General features: G+C 45.8%; 1 long non-coding RNA gene across 1 annotated transcript in view; it reads right to left on the bottom strand.

Moving 5' to 3' along the window:
• Positions 1 to 747: 747 nt before the first annotated feature.
• The window catches only part of LOC120396646, a 69,159-nt gene continuing 49,259 nt past the window's right edge, over positions 748 to 20,647 (bottom strand). The window contains exon 3 of the long non-coding RNA XR_005593272.1: positions 748 to 2,095. This is a non-coding gene — a long non-coding RNA (uncharacterized LOC120396646). The remainder of the gene's footprint in view (positions 2,096 to 20,647) is intronic.

Genomic DNA, 20,647 nt, shown 5'->3' on the forward strand with positions numbered 1-20,647 from the left:
ATTTGCATCGCATGAGTAGTTGGGTCCTCATTTCCCCAGATGGTTGGGTCTCACTCAACGTGGTACAGGTGCTCCTTCTTGAGTACAAAATGGGAATATTGCTCCAACCACTGAGATTCCATCACTTCTCCATTTAGAGAGGCTTGTTGCTCATAGGCATAGCTTAATGTGGGGTCATCTCTTTGTTCCTGGACAAAGTTTCTTGTCTAGGGCCCCTAAGTCTGGGGTGAATATCTTCTTCTTCTCCAACTCTGGCCTAGGTTGGGGTGCTCTTGAGGTCACGAGAGGTCTTCTGGTTCCATGAGTCCCACTAGCTCTATATCTTCCATGAGAAGGGATCATCCCAGTCCATAACTTTTGGGTTGGTTAGTTCATTCATGATTGCCAAAAAAAGTCTTATCTTATTGTTATTGGGTTGGTCAACTCTCCAGCTAGAGCCACTGAGAATTTTCATGTTCACTCCCACAGTCAATTGTAACCACTGGCAGGGGTAGGCTTTTATATAAACGTATGCATTGTATATGGATTGTCTCTTTTGGGCACTGTCTTCCTCAGCCAGAGAGGCTTGAATTACTGTCTGGCTGCACCCAAAGTCTAGGAGTCCTTACACTTTCTTCCCTTGTAGACCAGTACTATTAAATTTTTTTTGGGGGGGGGGAAGTTTTTTATGAGCATGCATCTCTGTGGTCCTGACCCAGGCACATTTATATTCCATGAGGGAGCATTCTTTGCTTGAATGTCCTTGCATGTCCTTGCTGCTCAGAGGAGTAACAGGGTACTGGGTTAGCCTCAGAGATGTCTTTCTTTGTGGGAGGTAATTTGGTCATGGGATGGCACTAGAATCTCCCTCTGTGGACCCTGTTTCAGCCAAGTGAGATACAGGATGGTCATTTGGGCAGGGCATCTCCTGAGCAGGCAGTTTGGTCCTCCTGGAGGGAACTTCTCAATGTGGCCCCTCATAAGCATGGGTTAAGGGCTTAGTGTCTGTGTCTCATGCCTCATGGCTGCTATGAAATTTCATATCAGTCACACAGTGTCTGACAGACACCCAGGGCAGTGTCGTAACATCCACTCTCAATCTCTTGTTGGTAGTATCTGTATAAATTATTCAATTAGAATTAACTTGGCAACCCGGGCTCCAGACTATTCCATAGAGTGCAGCCAGTACAAGCAATGTTCCTTCAAGCATTGGCCTATTACGTGAGGTCTGGAGTCTTTGGGGTATGTCAGCAACTTAGGTCAGAAGCAATGTCTCTTCATTAATATATAAATAGTCTAGAATAGCAGCTTTCACTTCCTTTATAGTTCTTGGCCTGTTCTTAATCCAGATTGCGATAGCCTTTCCCACCAAATATTAAAGCCCAGTGCTCAGGGCGCCACTGAGAGGCTAGGGCTGTCCTCTCAAAGGTGGTAAAAATGCCTCTGAGTCTTCATTGGGTCCCACCTTGGTTAACTTCACTGGGACCTGCGGGAGAGTTATTCCTGGGGAAGCTGGTCTTGCTGGGACCCCATGGGAAGTAAGGCTCACATTACTTGTTGAATCACGTCTGCAACTCTTTCTGTTGGGTTACCATCTCTCTCAACAGCTATTGTTTCTGTGACACTTGTATCTGCGGCTGCATAGTCCACTACTGTAGCCGCTGCTGTTGGAACTGTCGTTGTTGGTTAGCCTGGTATTGCTGAATCATAGCCACCACTGACACCAGCACTCTGACTCCTTCTCACTTAGAGTCCCAGGGTTTCTAGTCTCTCCCTCTCTCCACCCTTGTATCAGGTGTAGGGGTTGATGCCCGCATTCTCCACCATTGTGATAGGGCTGACTGGGACCCCTTTCTCTGGGGTCACAGTCAGGCATTTTCAGAGGCCTTTGTCCCTTTCAAAGGCCTTTATGGTCAGTGGAAGCAAGAGTCAGCACCTTCCAAGGAACAGCTGCTTTCCTCCTGCTTGCTGCCTATTCATGTGACCAGCTCTCCTTTTTAAGCTTGCTTCCTCCATCTGGAGCAGGCTCTGCCGGTATGTCTGTTGGGCAGGGATAGAGCCCAGAGGAGCTGTTAGCCTTCTCCTGATTGGGAATGTGGCATACCCCATCACAGACCTTTATGCATGGAAAAAAAGAAGTTTTCCTTCAGCTTTGACAAAATATTGGGTGGGTGGGTGTGTTTTTTAAATCACACACAAATATATTTAGGTATATTCTCTGTACTCAGCGAGTGTATCTGAAATACAGTTGACACAACTTCCATTAAACCCTTATTTCCATGAGAATCCCATGCAGAGGGCATCTTTATCTGAATCCACACACACCTGGATTTTTATTTATGCTTTTGTTATTTTGAAACTTGACAGTAATTCAGCAGTAGCATAACCCTTGCAGAGCTACTGTAGTGCACAAGTAATAATCTGTATTTTTGACCTCTTTGTTGAACTTCAGCTATATTGACACTTCAGGTGTATAAAGCCTGCATTAGTTTTCACTTTACTACTGTTCAATAGTCACGGTTCTGCTAGTATTTATTTGGAGTGGTTTGAGCAGAGGAATAGAGGTCAGGAGACCTGGGTTATGTTCCCAGCTCTGCTACTGACTCACTCACTGCATGTATTTGGGCACTTCATTTACTCACTCTATACCTCTACCACCTGACTTTTAAATAGTTTGATGTCCGTAGACAGGAAAATTCTACATATGTGTTAAGTAATGTTATGCTAATGGATGCCAACGGGGAAATCTTAGATTCAAAGACAATCACAGACCTCATTAAAATCAGTGGGTGGGACAAGAACTCTTTCAGGATCAGGATAAAGGGCAATCAAGCCCTTTTATTATTTCAAGGCAATCTGAGTAACCATGCAAATTTTAGAGCAGTTGAAAGAGTTCATCTTTAAACAGAAAACTGTTGTAAATCTTATCTATAGCTGAGCTGGTGCTCCACTATAATGTAGTAAAGACAGCTGAAGACACTTGAGGTGACCACCCAAGACAATAGACCACATAGCAGGTCACAGGTAAACCAGATAGATTAAGGCTTTGTCTACACTGGCAACTGAATGACAAAACTTTTGTTGTTCACAGGTGTTTAAAAAAAAAAAAAGACCCCGCTGAAAGACAAAAGTTTTGCCGACGAAAAGTGCTAGTGTGAACAGCTCTTTGTTGGCAGGAGAGTTCTCCTGCTGACAAAGCTACTGCCACTTGTTGAGGGTGGAAGTTTTTTGTAGGCGGGGAGAGCTCTCTCTCCTGCCGACAAAAAGCAGCTACATTGTGCGACTTTTAGCGGCACAGCCATGTTGCTAAAAGCTGTGTAGTGTAGACAAAGCTTATCAAGGGATTTCCCCTGGCTATCAAGGTGGATGTGTTTGGTTGCAGGTTCTACATGTTGGAGGCAGAAAGCCAGAAAAGGAGTGGTGAGAATGATCCTGAGAGGAAGCAAACAGACAGGGCTTCTTGGGCACAGAGGTTGATGAAGTGGCAGGCTTGTGAATTTCTGAGAAAGGAAACTGACTGCTGTTTGTTTCTACTGTGCCTAGGGAAATAGGACTTTGTGCACATACTTTATAAATAAACACGATACTACCGTGAAAATACCTGACTCACAATGTTCTCTCTAATTTATTCTGCACATGTGCGGAATAAATTTTGTTATGTGAACTGAGGTATGTGTGGATATCATATATATTTTTTAAAAGTTACCATAGGGATAATTACTCCAGCCAGGACAGGTTAGGCATTTTAGAACTCACTACTCAAAGAATTAAATTTAAGTGTAAGAGAAATAAAAATTATGAAATGCACAGAGAAGTCAAAACACTTAAAATAATACACTTGGAAAGAATAAGATTACAGAGAATATATGTGCATTGCAGGAAGTACCAAAAAGTAGCAGCAACAATAATACAAGTATGTGTTGGGAGGTGAGTGTGAAAGAGACTGTGTGTGTGTGAAAGAAATCAGGTAAACCGTTGTTGGTAAAATTTTCCAAAATACTGTGTGTGCTAGCTATTGAGTAAGTCTCAGAGACCGTGAGCTGTCTCTTTAAGGCACTCACTCACCGCCTGGAGGCTTCTTCAGACCGCAGCAGCTCTCCCCTGCTCTGCAGAAATGGGGTACATGGGTGGGGGGAAGGGGGATACCCTGACATAAGCACCCCTCTCCCCCTGCTCTGCACAGCAGGAGGGTCCTGGGAGCAGCTGCAGGAGCAACGTGGCTACAAAGCAGCATGGGGAGGGGTACCTGAAGACACACTGCTGGATGTGCGCAGCTCTGCTAATCAAGTGCACGGCCCTTGAATCTCTCCTGGGAAGCCGCCCAACCACACAGCTTAGAGGGAACGCAGGACTCAGATCATTTTCTCATCCTAACAGAAACAACCTTGCAAGGCCTGAATAATGACTAACCACCCAGGCCAAAGGGGTAATGATTATTATTTCCTTTTCTTTACTTTAGATGCCATGGCAAAGACCAAGTTTATTGATTGCAGAAATCATCACGTAGCCACAGTGGATTTTGGTGGGTTCTATCTTAGCCAAGCTTAGCTCCAGAGATAGAGCGTAAAAATGGGAGAAAACTTGTTAGTGGGTTTCAAAATATACCAAGCAGTTGAAAGGTTTTAAAATATACTAGAGTATATTACACTGCTTCCTATACCTGGATGAAAAGACATCTTAAACTAATTACTCTCTCTATATACATAGATAGGGTGACCAGATAGCAACTGTGAAAAAACAGGACAGGGGGTGGAAGGTGATAGGCACATAGATAAGAAAAAATCCCCCAAAATGGGACTGTCCCTATAAAAACGGGACATCTGGTCACCCTATACATACATACATAAACACAAAGCCACCCCACCTCCCTCTTTGAACAGTAACCGACTCTTCTGTGGAGTCGTGAAACTCAGCTCTTTGGTTTGATAGCCCCAGAAGGGGTGTGTGATGAAGTTAATGCCCTGCCCATGAGGTTATGATTTCGCTCAGTGCTCCAGACAAATCATCACAGCAGTGTCCAGGCCCTCCTTTTTTATTTGTGCAAGCCCAAAATCTTTCCTACAACAGAGATCCTGGTTCGAAAGGTCATAGATGTTGTTCCACATCTTGAGTGAATGAAAACGACCCACCTCCCAAGTGGGTGAATGCACTGGCCGAGTACTCACCAGCGGGAGTGATTCACTCCCCTCCCCTCCGCCCCCCGTAGTCACGGGTTGACTGAAAAAGAGAAAAGAAAAAACTCCCCTGCCTGCTGCGAGTGGGGCCGCAATTGCCCAGACCGTGGACAGCTCACACAGGTTTCTGCCCCCCCCAGCCAGTGCTAGTCACCGCTCCCTACAAGGCTGGTCACAGGGGGAGTTACTAGGCTCCCACAGCTCGCCCCCCACACTGCCCCATTTCCTCCTCTTTGCCGGGGTCTCTGACTGTCTCTCACTCCCTTAAAGAGCATCTGGAATCCCTCAGGCTGCTTCCTTCAGGCATCTCCTTCCCTTGGGCTGTTTTTACCCTTCCATGAGCCTTGCCTGCTGGGCCTGTCACCCTATTCCTGGTGGGTCCCCGCCCCCAGCATGACCCTCTTGCCCCCATTCGCTGGCTCTCACACGTGTCACTGGGCCATCAGGTAGCCTCCTCCGGCCTCCCACACAACTCTTCACCTTCTGGCTGACAGCCACAGAGCCTCACCTGCCTGGGGCTGCTCTTGCTGTCTCTTTCCCTCAGTACACATGCACACAGGCTGGGACTTGAACTGGGGCTCCCTGATTGGCACAGCTGCCTGGTCAATAGGACTGACCTAGGGTGCTGCCTACTCCCCATGGACCCTGGACTGGAGCCCTCTGATTGTCCAGAGGCCCTGTCAGTCCCAGGATCCCAACTCTTCATTGGCCCCTCCCCTCTCACCTGGTATGGACAGAAGGTACCAACACCAACCCCACACCCCCACAAAGTTTTAGTAAGGGGCCAACAGTCCCCTTATGTGATCATCTCTTTCCTGGGACTCCTAAAGGCAGATACCTGCCCCACAGTTCACAAGAGCCTCACAAAGCACACAAAGAGTCCTCAAATCATTTCAGGCTTTGTGGTGTTGTGGCATTGTGCAATGATGGGGTGACTGTGTGTCAACAAACCACATCACAGCCTTCTCATGGATTGCCTTGACAACATAGCATGTTGGTGCCGATGCCAGGATGGTACACTATGATGGGCACAGTATAAATACTTAGGTAGAAAGATCAGATAGACTATAGAAAGTACCACAGTTCATATGAAATGAGCTAGATATGAAAAAGGGTGCTAGATCTGCTGGTACAAGGTCAGGGCTCTCCATTTCAGCTGAAAAAATACCCTAGCCTAGGCACAATCTAAACACATCCCTAGTAAACAGCATGTCTATTACTGAGGATGATTGCAGAGAATAGATGGATTGTCATGCATTCCGGTGACTTTATGCCATTTAAATAGCGCACCTGGGTTGCCCAAATGGCAGACCTTGTTTTGTCTGAAGACCCATCCACAGTAAATAACGGTTCTAAATTGGTGCCTTAGTCTACATTTTCCCAGGGTGTAGCCCATTTTCTCCCCATTTCAAGTTAGTTCCCTTCTCATAGATGCTAAATGAGAACATTTAACTTGAGATGCCTGTTTGTTTAACTCTGGACAGTGTTTATTATTTGAGTAATTCACAGAATAAATGTGAACATCTCGTCACTCATGGCTCAGGACGATTGTTTAATGGGCACGTTTGAGTTTTCATTGGGCCACTGGCCAATTAAGCTCAAGTGTTTGTTAGCCTCTCGTTACAGTTAGTAAAGCCATTTCTCTCTTTGATTAGGAACTAATCTCAGAATCTCGTCAGTGATGTCCAGAGCTGGGCAAACTGTTCATGGTGAATAGTTTGTTATCCAGACCCCTTTTCTGTTGGTGATTTTTGCCATGAACAGACTGATTTTTTTACAACACTGTTAGTTATTCACAATTATTTGACAAACTCTTTGCCCAAACATATTTCAGCCTCTGAGTTGCTCCCAAACTGTTCACCAGTGCTATGGCTCGGAGTATTCGCTATTCTTAGTTTGCTGTTTCTGCTGCGTGTACCCTGTCTCGTGCTATTGTTTCTGCTCCCCAACAAGATGACCCCAGAGCCCACATATGAGCTTTCAACATGGCTTTTGAACATGCACCAGCGCTCATGCGGATATACACTTCCCCATGTATTCGCACACAAAAACATGTCTTCACTCCCCTTTCATCCTGCACCCCAGCTTCTCTTTGCTGAAGCCCAGGCCAGAGTTCTTTCTGTCTTTTCAAAAAGCATTACACAGAGTTAAACCTCAGGGCTATTGTATGCAAAACAACAAATGGATGTTACCGGTTCCCAGTCAATTTCAAAGAGGGAGCACCATGCACTCACTTAGTAAAGCAAACACTTAATGAACACAAAACACCCTATAAATAGTATAAAACATTGTTAACAGTAATTGGGGTACTATGAATAACTTCCGCACTCTCCTGTGCTGTATAGGATGGAGCATAAAAGAGCAATATTGTGTGAGACTCAGGCAAAGCGTCTCTGAGTGTGTTAACTGCTTTACATTTTGGGGTGGAGTTTAGGAAGAGGGTGTGTTTAAGTACAAGGGAGTCTGAAGGGTTGGCCCTGCACCCAGAAGGGTTAGGCCAGGGATGGCGAACCTGTGGCTCCAGAGCCACATGTGGCTCTTCAGAAGTTAATATGGCCTCCTTGTATAGGCACCGACTCCAGGGCTGGAGCTATAGATGTCAACTTTCCAATGTGCCGGGGGGTGTTCCCTGCTCAACCCCTGGCTCTGCCACAGGCCCTGCCTCCACTCCACCCCTTCCTGCCCCCTCCCCTGAGCCTGCCATGCCCTAACTTCTCCCCTTCCCGCCAGAACCTCCTGCATGCCACAAAACAGCTGAGTGGGAGGTTCAGGGAGAAAGGGGGAGGCACTGATTGCCGGGGCTGCCGGTGGGCAGGAGGTGCTGGGGAGCTGCTGATTCTTTGGCAATGTACATTGGTAAATTCTGGCTCCTTCTCAGGCTCAGATTGGCCACCCCTGGGTTAGACAATTGGACAGTGAGCTCCAACTCTCAGAAGGGAGTGTTAGCGTGGGGAGCTGCAGTCTGAGGCCTGGTCTGCACTATGCGTTTAAACTGGTTTAAGGAGTGTAAAACCGATTTAATGCCACACCCGTCCACACTAAGAGGCCCTTTATATCGATATAAAGGGCTCTTTAAACCGGTTTCTGTACTCCTCCCTAACGAGAGGAGTAGCGCTAGTATCGGAATTACCATATCGGATTAGGGTTAGTGTGGCCGCAGATCGACGATATTGGCCTCCGGGTGGTATCCCACAGTGCACCACTGACCGCTCTGGACAGCAATCTGAACTCTGATGCGGTGGCCAGGTAGACAGGAAAAGCCCCGCGAACTTTTGAATATTTCCTGTTTACCCAGCGTGGAGCTCTGATCAGCACGGGTGGTGATGCAGTCCGAAATCAAAATAAAAAAAGAGCTCCAGCATGGCCCATGCGGATGCGATCGCAGTAAGGGCAGGCAAATCTGTTCTATCAGCGCTCCGTTACAGAAGACGAAATTCAAAATCATTTTTAAAAAATCTCCACACAGATGCCATAGCAGGGACTCAGCGCACTGCTGCGTGACAAGCGTAACGGAAAGCCAAAGAATCAAATGGACGCTCATGGAGGGGGGACTGGAGCGGGGACTGGAGGACTCAAGCTATCCCACAGTGCCTGCAGTCTCCGAAAAGCATTTGCATTCTTGGCTGAGCTCCAAATGCTTCTAGGGTCAAACACAGTGTCCACGGTGGTTCAGGGCATAGCTCGGCAATTTACGCACCCCCCCACCCACCCCCAGAAGTGAAAGGGGAAAACAATCCTCTCTTGACTCTTTTACATGTCACCCTATCTTTACTGAATGCTGCAGATAGACGCGATGCTGCAGCAGTCAACACCAACATCCTTGCTCCCCTGCCACCCTGCCATGGGTGGCTGATGGTACAATATGACTGATATCCATCGTCATCATCAGCCTATTGGCACGTGGGGCAGTGCAAAAGGACTGGTAACCATGCCGACTAGCATTCAGTGAGGTCTATCATGGGCGCCTGTGTAAAAAGCTCCTGATTTTTCCTGGTAGATGGTGCAATATGGCTAGTAACCATCTTCATCATAGCAACAGGGGGCTGAGCTCCATCAGCCCCTGCCCTTCATGTGTAAAGAACAGATTCAATTGTCCCTGGACTAGCAGCAGAATTCTGGGCTCCTCTCCTCCACACTCCTTACTGTCCTGTCTGGACTATCATAGCAGCTGGAGGCTGCCTTCCACTCATTTCTCACTAACAAGTCAGTGTGTCTTATTCCTGCATTCTTTATTACTTCATCACACAAGTGGGGGGACACTGCTACGGTAGCCCAGGAAGGCTGGGGGAAGAACGGAATCAACAGGTGGGGTTGTTGCAGGAGCACCCCCTGTGAATAGCATACAGCTCATAATTTCTGCTGGATCTGACACAGAGCAGCTGTGCTCTCTGGTTCTATGATACAGTGGTTCTCTAGTACACTTGCCCATATTCTAGGCAGGACTGATTCTATTTTTAGATACCAAAAAGGAGGGATTGACTCAGGGAGTCATTCCCAATTTTGGCTTTTGCGCCCCTGGCTGATCTCATCTAGTGCACATACGGTGACAGTCACAAAAGGCAAAACAGGCTCCATGATTGCCATGCTATGGCATCTGCCAGGGCAATCCAGGGAAAAAAGGCGCGAAATGCTTGTCTGCCATTGCTTTCCCAGAGAAAGGAGTGACTGACGACATTTACCCAGAACCACCCGCGACAATGATTTTTGCCCCGTCAGGCACTGGGATCTCAACCCGGAAATTCCAAGGGGCGGGGGAGGCTGCGGGAACTATGGGATAGCTACGGAATAGCTACCCACAGTGCAACGCACCAGAAGTCGACGCTAGCCTTGGACCGTGGACGCACACCACCGATTTTAATATGTTTAGTGTGGCCGCGCGCACTCAATTTTATACAATCTGTTACAATCTGCTAAACCGGTTTATGTAAAATCGGAATAATCCCGTAGTGTAGACGTACCCTGAGAGTGTGTCTAGGGATCCCAAGATGGGAGCAGTGGCTGGGCTCTATTCAGGCTCCAGATGCTTAAAACACCAAAGCTTGGATTCCCCTCAGAGCAGTCGGGTGGGTGGCCATGAAGGGGGCCTGGCAGATCTGTGACAAACCCTCCTGTCCCCATAGCCAATAGTCCAGTGGTTAAGGTACTCACCTGGGATATGGGAAACTAGGTTTAGCTCACCACTCTGAAGCAAGGACTTGAACCCAGGTCTTCCCTCTCCCAAGTGAGTGCTCTAACCACAAGTCTTTCAGCTACTCTGGGGTGGGTCTCGCTCCATCTCTCCTGTAGTAGCTGCTCCACCCTGCATAAATATTTAAATAGTCATTGGAGCAGAGACTGGAACCTGGGTGTCCTCCTCCCCCTAGTGAGATCTCGAACCACCGCACTCTACAGTCATTCTCACTATCTTGCTCTGGCCCAATGACTATTCAAGTCCAAATTTATCTCCCTTTTCCCTCCACTGACATCATTCCAAACTGCCAGCATGTAACTGAAAGCAGAATTTTGCTCCTCAGACTGTGGATCTCCGTGTTGCTAGTGCAGCATTCCTTGAAGATTGGCATTAGTCCAAGACACCAACATGAGACTTGCTTGTTTTATGGTAAGAGATTCCTCTTTCAGTGCATTGAGGGAAGACTGGCAAAGTAACATGATAAATATGATGACAAAATATGGCTGATATAAAACGTTTACAATATAAGTACAAATCTGTGCCAGTCTTCTCCAGCCAGATAATCTTCCACAGCAGAATACAGAGTTACATATAGAACTTTTTATTTACAGATCTAGAAAGACTGAGCCTGATTCTGATCTCGCACTGTTTTATACGGGTGTAACTCCATTGCCTACAGTGACATAACTGAGAACAGAATGAGAACCACAAATTAAAAAAAAACAAACAGCTTATACACTTACGTTGAAGATTTATCAAGCAAACTGAATAGCTTACAGAATCTGCTGAAGTCCTTTTGCATCTGTATTTGTGTCTAAAATATGTAGGAAGACAGGATATATGGATACCTCTAAATCCTGCCTAGTTGCACCAATATGCCATCAGTGTATTGTGAGAAGCTGTAAACACTTGAACACAAAAACGTGTTTTCCCTTCCTTCTGCGAGCCACCTGCTCTCTGTCAACATGGAGCACAACCTTTTGCATAACAAGTTCAATGAACAAAAACGTAAAACATCTGTCCTGCAACTGGATCCCAGCCCATGACAAAGAAAGAATCCAATCCACAATAAACAGCTGTGTAGAGCATTAGATGTTTCCTCTGCACTTCGTAGATATTCAGTGGGTAATTCCCTACTGAAGCCATCCAGAGAGTGCATTCAACACCAAAAGAAAGAAAAATAATGATTGGTAAAATAATATCGAAAGCAGGAAACTTAAATCCAGAAGAGAGGAAATTCAGATTGGAATTTGCCACTGCATTGTTTACTCATCCCTTTGTGCCTAAAGCTTTTAAAGCTGATCAAGAGCCCAACCCTCCTTGCATTTAAATCAATTCCAAAATTCCTACTGCCTTAAAAAGGAGCAGAAACAAGCCCATAAAGCCAAGTTCACCCATGGCATAAGCAGGTGCAACTCTCATTCACTTCCTTGGAGAGTAGCAATGCATTTGGTCCTTAGCCTCCAACTTCCAGCAGTAGTTTCAAATCATGGCAGGCCAGCAACCAAGCCACTATTCTTACTGTATTCAAGGAGAGACTTGGGTAGTGGCTATTAGAGATGGGTTTTCCCATCTTGTGAGAATTTTCAAGATTGAACAATTTTCCCATCCTAAATTGAGATGAAAAGTCAAAATCATGCATGAACTGAACATATTAAATAAATAAATAATATTGGATCAAGTCATTCACAACATTTTGCTCCGATAATTTCAAAACATTTTGTTTCAGTTTCCACCTTTTAATTTTTGTTTACACTGTTTTGGCAATAAATTAAATGACATGCTTAAATGAAAAGCCCTTTCAAACAGAAAAATGGAAATTTCAATTTTGAAATGGTCAAAACAGCACTTTCAAAACTGTTTCTTTTTCCCAAAAAAATTCCTAAACAGGAAATTCGTTGAAACAGACCCTTTCCTACAAAAGTTTCGGCTTTGGTGAATCAGCATTTTCTGTCAAAAAAGCATTTTATCAAAAAAATCCTGACCATCTCTAGGGTATGTCTACACTGCAGCTGTGAACATACTGCACAGTGTAGGTAGGCAGACACGTTAGCTCTGCACGAGCTAGCACCCAAAATATTTCAGGGAGGGCTGTGGCTGCACAAACAGAATTGATTGACGTGGATCTCCCTCAGAGATCTCCAGGAAGCTCTCGTGGAGATACTTGGCAATCTGCTGCCACAGGTTCTTTGGCAGAACTGCTTTTTTCTTGCCCTGTTAACAGTAACTTCCAACCCTAATAATCTATGATAAACAAAGGGGTCAAGTGAGACTGTATTTGGTGGCTAGCCTGTGCCACACTGCTATTTTTAACACTGTAGCTTGAGCACACCTGGCATATGTCTGGCTATCCACGCTGGGAAGCACATTCCCAGCTGCAGTGTCGACCTATCCCTAGTGGCTATGTCACAGCACAAGAAACTTTACCAAGAATCATATGCAACTGTCCTCAGAACAAGGACATAGACTAGGTGTCCTAATAGCTCTTTTCCATCTCCAAACCCCAATAATCTTTAGCTGTACTGAGCCTACTAAGATTCAGGGGAAAATTCATCCCCCATTTAAATACACACTATTCCCCTGACTTCAGTGGAGTTGCTTCCTCCTTATTACAAGCTGAAATTTGGCTCTGAAAATCCATAAACATTCCTTGGCTGGCAAAATGAGGCCAGCTTATAGTCTCTTTTCCGCTGACCATCTGTTACAATACTCCTCTTTCTTAAGATGTGTCAGCCCACCAAAAGTATATTGGCTCAGTCATAACATTTCCAAAAGGGTTTTGCTGTTCTCTCCAGACATGGGGGGGAAGAAGTTCTTTGCCAATGTATAATTTCGTTCCTAATCCCACTGAAATGACACATACCGATGAGCTAACGGCTCCTGCAGCAGCGTTAGTCTACAGCATGTGTGACTTTGTATAATGGGTGCTTCACCTGGCAGCCATCAGCAACACAGAGCAAGAACGTCCTTCTTTTCTCTATGACATTATTAGGCATTAAGAGCACTAGACAGCAGTGCATTTCGGCTTCTTTATTTTCTCTCTCTAAAAGCAGCCTGGCCACCTGGTGTGCAGCGCACACAGTCAAATTCCAAACGTAATGTGTTTTGTAGTGAAATAGATTAGAAGGCTGCTGTAATGAATCTCATTACCAATGTCTTTATATCCTCGTCTCGTTGGAAGAATGATCATCCAGACCTAGGGACAGCACTTTTTAGAAAAAAAGTATCCATCGCTCAACTCTGTTACTACATGAAGAATTGTCCTGCTTGGCATGATGCTCTATTCTGCTTCTGTTTTTAACACCCACCAGGGGCTGGGTTTTCAAAAGAGGTCAGGGCCAGATTTTCAAGGGTTCATCACCCACAACTGGGATCATTTTTTTTTTTGGTAGTTTGTTCTCATTTAGACACACAAAATAAGAGCCACCTTTTCAGACATGCTCAAAATTGCCAACCACTTTTGAAAATCTGGACCTAGATTTTCCAGTTTTTGCCAAATTAGTGGAAACCAAAGTGGGGAGAAGATCATCAAGTCATCAATTACAATATTCAAAACTAGTCTCATTGCTATATCTATTCCTGGGTCCAATCCCCATTCAGAAGAGGCTTATTTACCAGTTCTATTCAGATGCAGCCAAAATCTTGCAGCAGTGGTCCCTGTTATGGAAAAGTGGATTTTCATTCATACTCAGCTTGTTCTCAGAAGAGAGGGATAGAGCGAGCGAAATTAACTAAACTGTTGTTGGTCAAATTTTCCAAAATAATTTACCTAAATGCAGCATTAAAGCCTGGAAAATTTGAACCCCAAAATGAAAGTTTTTGAAAGATCTGAATGCCATGGGTCATTAGAATGAGATCATTATGCAACTCTGACTATAGTGATTGTTCCTGCTCCTGATCTAGCCTGTTTGCCAGAAGCTGGGAATGGGCAACAGGGGATGGATCACTTGATGATTCCCTGTTCTGTTCATTCCCTCTGGGCACCTGGCATTGGCCACTGCCAGAAGACAGGATACTTGGCCGAATGGACCCTTGGTCTGACCCAATATGGCCGTTCTTATGTACACACAGACTCCAATCTGACAAGCAACTTGGCACAGACAGACGTGTCCACACTGAGTCCCATTGCCTTCCACTCAGTGGGTCTACTCTCACACACTTAGCTTGGAGCATGCTAAAGTACCTTGCGCAATCAAGCCCCAAGTGATTCATAACTCTGTGGCAGAACTGGAAATAAGCTCCAGCTCTCCTGGCTCCCACACCCATTCCTAAAAGAATAATTTGGGGTGTTCTGCTAAAATCAAGATGGTAGAATGCTACTACAGCACAACCACTCCCAAAGTTAAGGCCCTACACATGTAACCCATTGGAGATTTAGTGTTACAGGCCCCACTCTGTGCTGGATTCACAGAGGCTATGGGTATGTCTACACTACGAAATTAGGTTGAATTTATAGTCGGTTTTTTAGAAATCATTTTTATACTGTCAATTGTGTGTGTCCCCACACACAATGCTCTAAGTGTATTAAGTCGGCGGACTGTGTCCACAGTACCGAGGCTAACGTCGACTTCCGGAGCGTTGCACTGTGGGTAGCTGTGAGTAGCTATCCCACAGTTCCCGCAGTCTCTGCTGCACATTGGGATTCTGGGTTGAGATCCCAATGCCTGATGGGGCAAAAACAGTGTTGCAGGTGGTTCTGGGTACCTGTCGTCAGGCCTACCTCTGCCTCCCTCCCTCCATGAAAGCAACAGCAGACAATCATTTCGCGCCTTTTTTCCTGGGTTACCTGAGCAGATGCCATACCACGGCAAGCATGGAGCCCGCTCAGCTCACCATCACCGTACGTCTCCTGGGTGCTGGCAGACGTGGGACTGCATTGCTACACAGCAGCAGCTCATTGCCTTTTGGCAGCAGATGGTGCATTACGATTGGTAGCCATTGTTGTCATATTCCTGGGTGCTCTTTTAGCCGACCGCGGTGAGAACGGTCGGGGCGCCTGGGCAGACATGGGAGTGACTCAGCCAGGTCATTCTCATCTTCTGCCGAGCACCCAGGAGATGACGATGGCTTGCAGTCGTACTGCACCGTCTGCTGCCAGCCTAAGATATAAAAGATAGATGGATCAAAACAAGAAATTGACCTGATTTGTTTTGTGAAATCAACGGCTTGCTAAACCCTGGGTTTTGAATTCTTGAGGGGGGCCATTCTGTGTGACAGTTGTTTGTGTTTCTCCTTGATGCAAAGCCACCCCTTTTATTGATTTTAATTCCCTGTAAGCCATGTCATCCGTCACCCCTCCCTCCATCAGAGCAATGGCAGACAACTGTTTCATGCAAAACCAGGTGAGAAGGCGACGGCAGCGCGGTGACGAGAGGGACATGGTCATAGACTTCTCACAAAGTACAGGCTGGGCAATGTGCCCCGGCAATGTGCACATCGTGCTGATGAGCTCTGCAAACACGCTGGCCAAACAGGAAATGAAATTCAAAAGTTCGCAGACCATTTCCTGTCTACATGGCCAGTGCATCTGAATTGAGAGCGCTGTCCAGAGCAGTCACAATGGAGCACTCTGGGATAGCTCCCGGAGGCCAATACCGTTGAATTGCGTCCACACTATCCCAAATTTGACCCGGCAAGGCTGATTTCAGTGCTAATCCCCTCGTCAGAGGTGGAGTAAAGAAATCAATTTAAAGAACCCTTTAAGTTGAAAAAAAAGGGCTTCATCGTATGGACGGGTCCAGACTTAAAGCAAGGTAACTCTGCTAAATTCGGCCTAAAGTCGTAGTGTAGACCAGGCCTATGAGTTGTTACAGAAAACAGACAGAGTCTTGGTTCTGTAGTTCAAGCTTTTATCGCTAGAGGTCCCCACTTTGATCCCCGGTGTTGGTGGTAGACACACTCATACACAACACAAGTGTTCCTGATGTGCTGTCTCCAGCCTGTGCAATGGAACAGGGAACCTTTCAGGTCAAATTCAGGGCCACCCAGAGGATTCAAGGAGCTGGGGCAAAGCAGGGGAGCTGTGGTGCTTGTACTCACCTGGTGGCAGTCTGGGTCTTTGGTGGCATTTCGGCGGCGGGAGGCCCTTCAGTCGCTCTGCGTCTTCTGCAGCACTGAAGGGTCCCCCGCTGTCGAAATGCCAGCCGAAGACCTGGACTGCTGCCGGGCCAGGGCTTGCGGGGCCCCTATGGGGCCCGGCGCAAATTGCCCCACTTGCTCCCCCCCTCCAGCGGCCCTGGTCAAATTAAGCCTTTGCTTACAGATGTGCCACTCCAGCTGAAGCTAATGGGAGCCAGAGACGTATGCATCCCAGGGGAGAATTTGGTTCTTCACGCTACTATAACTGAACTCACTCAGAAATGCATTTGTAAGCACACTGTGTGGGTGCAATTGCTCTGGACAGAACAATTTGACTGTCAGAGAGAAAAGTACAAACTGATTAACTCATCACAGTTATTCAAACAGTGTGAGGGCCTGATGGAATTAGGATGGCAACTTTACCTCCAGCTTTCAAGGTTTAAAGCCTGCGGATGGATTCAGGTCAGCTAACAAAGCAGAGTAAGAGTGTGCACAAACAGTGAAAGTCACAGTTATTCACTACAAGGGACTCCCTTGTCTTGTGTCAGACAGCTGGAGGGAAGAATGATTTACATCAGGCTCTCTAAACTTTCAGTGGGAACGTGGTGGAGGTGGTGAGTGGTGAAATAAATTGCCTACTAAAAATCCAGGAAGGCTTCTATGTCAATTCCTCACGCACCTTCCACCGCTGATATGTGGTCACAAGGAGATCTAATTGCTAGACATTTCATTGTGCAAATCAAGTTGTGCTCTTTCAGTAGCAATGAAATTACATAGAAATCTATGAGACAATCAGGTGCCTGAATTTATGAAACACCACCCATTTTAAGGGTGTGGAAATTACACTTTACTCCTTCCTCAGTTGAATGCTCCCACTGTGGATTTATGAATGCTAAGAGTGGGGACCCAGTTGTGTCTATACTGAACTTGATGGTTTCAGGGGATAACCTAAGTTTATCTAATGTGGCTATTTTACTAGGGTATGTATCGCACCTTTATATCAATGAATGATGCTATTTTCCAAACTAGTTGGTGTACACGTACAAAAGAAAATCAGGATTGGTTTGTGAAAGATTTTACTGGCTACGAAAGGGCTAACTCCATACTGAATATTATCCATCACAAAGTTTGACCAGCTCTAGTTCCAGGTAATATTTTCATATGTGAAATGTGTCAGCTCACGGAGAAGGGTGGGCTTATGATTAAGGCACTGGAGAGGGACTAAGGAGACCTGGTTCCAATTCTTAGCTCTGCCCCAGACTGTCTGTGTGACCTTGGGCAAGTCATTTCATCTCTCTGTGCCTCCATTCCTCAGATGGGGATATCACCATCTCCTCTTTTCTGCCATCCTTTGCCTGCCCTGTCTGAGGGGCAGGAACTATTCTTTTACTATATGTGTATAGCACCCAGCGCAATAGGGCTCCATTCACAGTTGGGGGTCTCTGGGCCCTTCTGTAATATAAACAAACCATCAGACATATCCTGCCAGCACTGAGGAGAAAAGGAGCCAACTATCTCTGTATACATGTGGGGTGAGCCCTAGAATTTGTTTCATTGTCTTACTTTTGTATCACCGAGGCTTGGAAGGCACAAGTTACCTAATTCCTGCTGCTATCCTTCATCTCTTGCTCCAGTCTATCAGCATTGTAAGTCAGCCTATCTGGATGTGAAGCACTCCCTATATGAATGGGCTATTCATCTTCTGACACTGCACAGGCAGAGCATGTGAAATGTCGAGAGATTAGACACTGCTGGAGTGAGAGATTCCTCAATGCAATTAAAGTGTGGAGAACACATAAATCATGGATTTAAATGATTCCATCCACAGAGCCATTTCCTCCTCCCCTTCCGTATACCCAGGCAGTATGGACTCCACATCGTTGCAAGCAATCTGGAATCCAATTGAAAAGGTGCTTTTTGGAACATGTCACGAGCATACAGATTGAACTGTCCAGCACGCAGAGGCTTTCTTAATGGGCTACGATTGACGAGGCAGCAATAGACCACGACGACAGGTGAGGCAGCCCCAGCAAAACAGCCCAATGAGACAGAGTGAGGAATAGAGGCGAGATGAAACAGCAATATTTGAATAAAACTGTTATCAGAAAGGCAACCATGCTGATAGAATAGCAGCAGTAAGAGAGGGAATGTAAGAAAAAGTACATGGTAAATTAAGCACCGAGGCTGTTAAAGGTCCGGTTATTTTCCAGTTAGTTGCCTCCTAATTGTTCATTAAAATATAATATCCAAAAAAACAGCCCTCAAAACCAGCCAGTGAGATTTCACACATAGGCTGGAGATTGCTCAGCTGTAACCTGTAGGATGACACATTCGAGAGGATGCCTCATTCATTAGAATCCATATGCAAGCAAGTGGAGCAGCTTTTGAATGGTTTGAGTGTAGAAAGTGCTGGGAAGGAACAGTGTTGCCAACACATGATTTTATCGCAAGTGGCATACGATATTTGGTGTTTATCCTAAAGCCCCAGCTGTCAGAGTCAAGTGATTAGGAGAGAATCTCACTTTTCATTTGTTTTTACAAAGAGTAAGTTTTTAGCACTCATAGCTGAGGGGGAAAGCTTGAAAATGTGACCTGCATGCACCCCAGAGGGCTCAGAAACCAGGTAACAAATACCCTTACCCCAACATCTATTGGTTTGTTAAAATGTCATGACTTTGGGGGCCTGACTTAGGAGTTTTGAATCCTTGGAGTTCGCGATACTGTACACTTCCCTTGGCTGATTTTGCAGAGAGGGACTTTGTACAACAAGGAAGAAAAAGTATGAAAGCAATAATGTGAAACACTGCCTCTTCCAGTAGAGCTCCTGGAGAGCTTTGGGGTGACGCTGCTGAACGCTTGTAAAACCTGCTCCTTTCCCCTGGTTGTCGGCCCTGTTCTGGTGTATAATCCTCACTGGAATCCATCCCTTGGGGTGGCTTTTGATGTAGCTGATTTTCTAGAGGTGCTGAGCACCTGTAGCACCTATTGTTTGTAGTGCTATTGTAGCCATGTTGGTCCCAGGATATGAGAGAGACAAAGATATTATCTCATCCACGTTGTAACATCTAACGACATTAAACAGAGCCAAGAGTGGAAATAATCCCTACATCTAAAGGGCACCACTTCTTCAAGTGGGAAATAATCAGGTGTGGATGTAGATGTAAAAAATGCAGATGGTTTTTCTCAGTGCATGCATATTTATGAACAGCCCCTTGACTTTGACCAGACACCATGTGAGATGTCCTTGTGGTGGCTTGCCTCATTTCCACTGGCTGCAATTAAACATTAAAAAGCCTCTACTAGCTCTGCTCTTAAAGGGCCAGATCCTCAGCTGGGGTAAGTTATTGTGGCTACACTGACTTTAAAGGAGCTCCCTTGATTTACGCCAGCTGAGCTCTGGCCCATAATGTTTAAAATCAGCTATGTGGATGTGCCAGGCCCGAGTGTGCCACATATTAGAGAGATGGTGAGTAGTATCTTTCTAACTGAGCTATAGACCAGTGGATTTAGTGGAAACAAACATTCAAAGACTAAAAAGGTGGCTGAATGACCACACCTCACATTGTACCTGTGGCGTGCTCCAATAGCATAGTCATGTGCACCATGCAGTGGCTTACTGCTATACTGTTCCTACTTGTGACAATGAAATGTACGCTCTTTGGGGCCGGGGCCTTTTAACTGGTTGCCCTAACCCATCTGCTGTGCAGCATTGTGCTGCTACATTATTGGTGCTATAATAATCACCTAACTCTCCAACACAGGTTTTGTCAGTGTGCCGGGCAATAATGGAGCGACGCCTCACTATGTATGTAAACAAACAAGCAATATCTTTAATGCCATCTGCCACCCAAACTGAATTCCATCCCTCTTCCCAAAATAAAATTCCCCAACAAAAGGCAGCTGCTCAGACAGACTCTCTCCCACCAAAAATTGTTTGTAAGCTGGTGGCATTCTTGCCCTGCTCCCTAGCGGTACAGCGTATACACCCAGAGGTCCAAAATTAACCTCTTCCTGGGATTTGCTTTTCTTACCAACTTAAACAACTAAACATTTCAACATAGGTTACTTCTACACTCTGCTAATCCCAGGGCTTTTCCCTGCAGCACCCATCTCCCCCTTCTCCTAGTTCTTTCTGCTTCCACCAGATTTGAGCCCTTTTATATATGTAGGTTAGAACTACCAGGAACACTGACCTAGCCACTAGGGTGAGTCAGTAGATTTACTCCACTTCTCTGCACAGATCCCT

Source organism: Mauremys reevesii, linkage group 2 (assembly GCF_016161935.1).
Source record: "Mauremys reevesii isolate NIE-2019 linkage group 2, ASM1616193v1, whole genome shotgun sequence".
NCBI classification, from domain to species: Eukaryota; Metazoa; Chordata; order Testudines; family Geoemydidae; genus Mauremys; species Mauremys reevesii.